The sequence below is a fragment of the Pelodiscus sinensis genome, chromosome 2 (genome assembly GCF_049634645.1).
Source record: "Pelodiscus sinensis isolate JC-2024 chromosome 2, ASM4963464v1, whole genome shotgun sequence".
In the NCBI taxonomy this organism is placed as follows: domain Eukaryota; kingdom Metazoa; phylum Chordata; order Testudines; family Trionychidae; genus Pelodiscus; species Pelodiscus sinensis.
Genome location: NC_134712.1, coordinates 154198450 through 154204608, shown reverse-complemented (window position 1 = coordinate 154204608; position 6159 = coordinate 154198450). Strand labels below are relative to the sequence as shown.

The following is a 6159-nucleotide window of genomic DNA, read 5'->3' as shown; positions in this document are numbered from 1 at the left end:
TCTACCTTTGTATTTAGCACTGATACAACCACTGCTAAAATACTGTGTTCAGTTTCAGTGTCCAACATTCATGAAAGTTGTTGATAAATTAGAGCAGAGTCATGAGAAGGTGTGTCTACACAGCAACATTATTTTGAAATAACTTAGTCTGTGTCTACAAAACAGGCAGTTATTTCAAACTAATGTTGAAATACTGTCAAGCTGGAGAATTTACTCCAACTCCTGGAACCCTCATTGTATGAGGAATAAAGAAAGTTGGAGGATGAGTGCTCTATTTCAAAATAAGTGCTGTGTAGATGCTCCCAAATTTGAAATAAGATATTTCAAAATAAGATACACAATTGATGTAGCTCAATTTGTGTAGCTTATTTCGAGTTAAGCTCTGCTGTGTAGACACACCCAGAGTGATTAAGGGATTAGAAAGCATACCTTATAGTGAAAGCCTCAAAGAGCACAATCTGTCCAATTTAACAAAGAGAAGCTAAAGGAATGACTTGATTAGTATGTATGGGTATGTCTACACTACCCCCCTAGTTCGAACTAGGGGGGTAATGTATGCATACCGAACTTGCTAATGAAGCCCGGGATTTGAATTTCCCGGGCTTCATTAGCATAAAGCCGGCTCCGCCATTTTTAAAAGCCGGCTTGTTCGAACCCCGTGCCGCGCGACTACACGCGGCACGGGCTAGATAGTTCGAACTATGTAATTATTCCGAACTATCTGTACACCTCGTAGAACGAGGTGTACAGATAGATCGGAATGGCTACATAGTTCGAACTATCTAGCCCGTGCCGCGTGTAGTCGCGCGGCACGGGGTTCGAACAAGCCGGCTTTTAAAAATGGCGGAGCCGGCTTTATGCTAATGAAGCCCGGGAAATTCAAATCCCGGGCTTCATTAGCAAGTTCGGTATGCATACATTACCCCCCTAGTTCAAACTAGGGGGGTAGTGTAGACATACCCTATATGTCTACATGGAAATAAATATTTAAAATTGGTCTCTTCAGTCTAACAGAGAAAAGTATACAGCCTCTCTCTGAGTTCCGAATGAGTTACGGGCCAAACACTTGGACGTAACTTGAGCTGTTCGTAACTCGGACCCCACTGAGTTACACGCGACCACACTGTTCATAAGTGCGGGTCGCGTTCGTATCTTGGGGACCGCTTTTACGACCGCTCCATGGGAGCTTTGGTCATAAGTGTGAACGGTCGTAACTTGACCGTTCGCAACTCGGGGAGCAGCTGTAATACAATCCACTAGCTGGAAGTTGAATCTAGACAAATTCTGACTGGAAATATAGCTTGAATTTTTAACAGTGAGGGTAATTGATCTTTGAAGGTGAATTCTTTACCACTGACAATTTTAAACTGGGATTGGATTTTTTTCTCTAAAAGATCTGCTCTAGGAATTATTTGGGGGCAAGTTCTATGGCCCAGGCTATGCAGGAGATCAGATCAGATGATCACAATGGTCCCTTCTGGCTGTGGAGTCTATAAGTAAATCACTACCCCCGTCACATTATCTGACAGAACATGAAAAAGATTTTTATTCGTACTTCTCCCTCAAACACTCCCATTGGTATAAGTTTTATCTACTCATTAAATCCCCTATTAAAATACAGCTGCTGAAGTTTTATGACAAAAAATCACTAGTTGTCTCTTGGCAATGAATTTAAAATACACTAACTGTCATTAACTGAAAGTGCTAATGTGTCAGCTAATGTAACATTCAGCACAGTGCACAATAAGTATCTTATGTTGCAATGAAACACTTGCAGCTGGTCAACGCTAGGACTCAGGCTTATGGGCCTTGGGCTATGGACTATATGGGCTATATTTTGGGGCTATCAAATTCCCTGCTCCTTTTGTGGAGTCCCATTGCCATGGCTCCAGTCCAAGCCTGAATGTGCTTTTGGGGTGTAAAATTGCAGTGTAAACAATTTAGCTGACATAAGCCAGCCATAGGTGTAATTATAACAGTGTACTCTCACTCTAAAATTTTTTTTCAGTCTAGAAGAACAGTGTTCTTTAAGGACATTTTGACTTGATTTTCCCCCTCTATTTTCTGCACCCTGTGTTCATTGACAAGTTCTGCAAGAACTATTTCGCAAGCGTTTTGTTTAAATTCCTATCCAATTGCCACTGCTATATAGGAAGTCAAACTAGATGATCACTGTGGTCCATTCTGGCCTTAGAATCTATGAATTATAATAATGTTTATATTTCTCTGGTATTCTCCAGTGTGCTTTACGAATTAATATGATGAAAGAAAGCTACTCTGATTCCTGGCTCTTGGAAGGCCTGAATAAATAACTAGAAATTACAAAAGTTGAAGGAAGAAAAATACAAAGAAATCAACAGGCGTGACAAAATAGAGAACATTTAGAGTATGTCTCCAGTGCAACGCTATTTTGAAATAACTAGCACTATTCTGAAATAACTTAGTCTGCATCTACACAGCAGGCGGTTATTTCGAAACAGTGTCAAAATACTGTCAAGCTGGAAAAATTCTTACTCCAACTCCTGTTACCCTCATTGTATGAGGAGTAAGGGAAGTCAGAAGAAGAGTGCTCTATTTCAAAATAAATGCTGTGTAGATGCTCCCTATTTTGAAATAAGCTATGCAATTCACATAGCTCAGTTTTCATAGCTTATTTCAAGTTATGCGTAGACGCACCCTTAGAGTAGGGTTTTTAAAAGTGCTAAACAAAAACATAACTTTGTTCCAATTGAAGTGAAAGGGAGAGCTGGGAAAGGAAAGGAAAAAATAATCTCTTTGTAGATATAAATACTTCAGTGCAGGAGAGTATTCAAGCATATACTTAACTTTAAAATACTTCACTTTAAGCCTGTGCTCAAGTGCTTTCCTGAATTGGGGACTTACAGAATATTATTGGAAAACACATAGCTTCATATGCATAATGTTTCAATTGCTGATGCTAGCAATGCAGTACTGGTCACGAATAATAAATTCCTTGAAAACTGAGAATACATTTTTAATAAAAAATAAAACATTGTGGACAGTTGTGCATGTTTGCTTTCAGGCAGCATATTTCAGCTTATGAAATCCAGAGCAAATTACATATAAAATGCTAATCTCTTACCTATTGAGTTACAAGAGAATACCAGCTGAACTCTGTGATCTTACTACTGCAGGAAATGAGGAGGAAGAAAACACTATGATCTTAACATAACCAGAACACTCAGAGAAACACATACACTAATACTGTCATGATTGCTTATGGTTACCTTCAGCTACATAATTTGAGTTGTGTATTTGGTTAACTACAGAGAAACCTATGTTTTGGATTCTGGAATCATATTGCAGGGAGTCCATTCAGAAAGATCATTTTGGCCAATGAATATGGCCTATATTTTTTATGACAATGCTGTACAAAAGCAAAATTGAGGTAAAATTAAAGAGTTAAGTCCAAAATGGGTGTAAATACAAAATGTTGCACACTCCCATATTAAAAATGTATATGAAAAGTGAAAATATTAATAAATATAATTGTATGCCACCTTCATCTAAACATTTCAACTAATCTTTGAATTCTTTAATAATCTTTACAACACCATCCACAGAAAGTATGGTATTATGAAAACTGGAATAATGAGTAAACTGAGACACAAAGGTTTCAGATTTTGCACATGATGGCACTCTATGTAATGGGAAAGCCAGAAGAGCAACCCTAGACTAACAGCAATTTGACATTCTAGTAGCCATTAAGCCATTTTCTTAAATGGCTACTAGAGTGTCAATACTTAAGGAGCAGACCTCCTTTTGAAAGTCAGTGGGATTTGTGCTTCTTTCTCATTCAGGATCCTACAAAAATACCATCCTAAGTCATTGTGCAATCATCTGAGGGATTGCTGCTTATGCGAATTCTCATTTGCCTGACAAACGAAAGATTTGTTGGCACTAAAGGTAAAATATTTTAAAACTTGAAATATGAAAGGCAAGCACTGCAGAGGCCATTGGTGGGACTTTTGTTTCTCAGCTTTTATAATATATTTGCACATATAAATTAACGCTACTATTTTCACTCTCTTAATAAGCATGCTTTTCTTATATACATTAAAGGGAGTTGCACATGTTTTTGGAGAGGTGAGAAAGATTTACATAAATAATCCCATGAAAACAAGGCAATTGAAAGTTATGCTGTAAATGAAATTTTATCTTTAATACATTCTATTGTGTATAGATTTAGCAGCACAGATGGTTCAGTACTTTAGATCAATTCTCTTCTGGTATCATCTAAAATACTGAATCAAATTTAAATTTGGGGGAAAAGAGACAATCTGTTTGTGATTTTAATTTTTTAATTATGTAAAGTATTTTAAGGATGAGTTTCATAGTTAATGTTTTTGATAATTAACAAAGGCAGCTGTTATGAATATACTACAACTTTGATTCAACAATATTAGTTAGAACTTGTGTTATATAGTGCATATTATGAGTTTACATCATATTTATATTGTCTTTAAAATTTGTAAAGTTTGTAGTTCATTGGATTAAAATAATACAGGAAATCTATTTGAAAGTCGTGAAGAATCTGGAACGCTGAAGATATCCGTCACTATAAACAGTACCTGAGGATAGAAAAAGACTGATTAATTTTATTTTGTGTACTTTTTATAAAATGCTGACAGAAAACTCACAAAACTCAGATTGATTTCAATGGGGCTGACATTTCACCCTGTCTACAATTCCCATTCCCTCTCATTTCAATATTTTACTCAGTGGAGGGAATGAAAAAATGTGACACACATGAATAAGGAATAGAATACCACCAAAAAAAAAAGAGTTTTTATATCTTCTTTTAGCACAATCTCAAACAATTAAGCATCGAATATCTTTTAGGAAAGAGTGATCTTTTGAGCTATATAGGTTCAGTATTTGCGAATGTTTATAGGAACCAAATTTCCAAATGTCTAGTATTTTCCCAGAGTGAAGAAGAACCCCAAAGGTCTGATCTTCTTCAGTATTTCACCAAATTTCTATTTGGTCTATAAATTGAATTTGAAATCTCACTAGTAAGAATTTCATGAGATTTCTTAATGCATTTTTTTCTTGTTAGATTTCAGTATAATGTAGCAATAACTTATAGAATAATAGAAAAGTAGGACTGAAAATACCTTGAGAATTAGCTAAGTCCATCTACATGTGCTAATGTAAGATCAAGTAAATGTGGACAATTATTTAAAATGGCCAGGGATGGGATTCCATAGCTACTTTTGGAAGCCTATTCCAGATCGTGTTTCTTCTACTCTGCTTCTTAAGAGTTGAAATCACTGAAAACTGAAATCATTTGATACTAACGGGTACAAGTCACAGCCAAGAAGTAGATGGCAGAAGACAGTGACTGAGACACAGCAGGGTAGGGGCAGAAACATGCAACAAGCAACCATAAGAGTGGCAATCGCAGGAAAATCGGCCAGCAGGGTGGCACCAGAGAGGCATAATGAGTGGCTAGTAGGATGACAGCTGAGAACAGTGAGCAGCTGGATGGCGAGTGACCATAAGAGAGACCATCATTCTTTACCTCCTCCCACTCAGAATGGACGGTGGACTCTGTGGATTCACCCCTAAACTTTTGGTCTGCCCTGACTCAGGGCAGCCACTGTGAGTGAGGTGCAGAGATGGGCTGGGCATGTGAAGGGGACTTTCAGATTGCTGTACTGAAAGAATCTGAAATAAAAAGGACATTCCCCAACTTACACAAGAATGTCCATACTGAGTCAGACCAAAGGTCCTTCTAGCCCAGTATCCTGTCTGCTGACAGTGGCCAATGCCAGGTGCCCCAAAGGGAGTGAACGGAACAGATAATCATCCAGGCTACGTCTACACTGGCCCCTTTTCCGGAAGGGGCATGTAAATTTCACCAGTCGTCGTAGGGAAATCCGCGGGGGATTTAAATATCCCCCGCGGCATTTAAATAAAAATGTCCACCGCTTTTTTCCGGCTTTTAAAAAAGCCGGAAAAGAGCGTCTAGACTGGTCCCGATCTTCCGGAAAAAGTGCCCTTTTCCGGAGGGTCGTATTCCTACTTCAAAGGAATAAGAGCCTCCGGAAAAGGACACTTTTTCCGGAGGATCGGGGCCAGTGTAGACGCTCTTTTCCGGCTTTTTTAAAAGCCGGAAAAAAGCGGCGGACATTT

General features: G+C 38.1%; 1 long non-coding RNA gene across 2 annotated transcripts in view; it reads right to left on the bottom strand.

Annotated features, from left to right (window-relative positions):
* Positions 1 to 983: 983 nt before the first annotated feature.
* The window catches only part of LOC142827241 (uncharacterized), a 40313-nt gene continuing 35137 nt past the window's right edge, over positions 984 to 6159 (bottom strand). For both annotated transcript variants that reach the window (XR_012901839.1, XR_012901840.1), the window contains exon 4: positions 984 to 4592. This is a non-coding gene — a long non-coding RNA (uncharacterized LOC142827241). The remainder of the gene's footprint in view (positions 4593 to 6159) is intronic.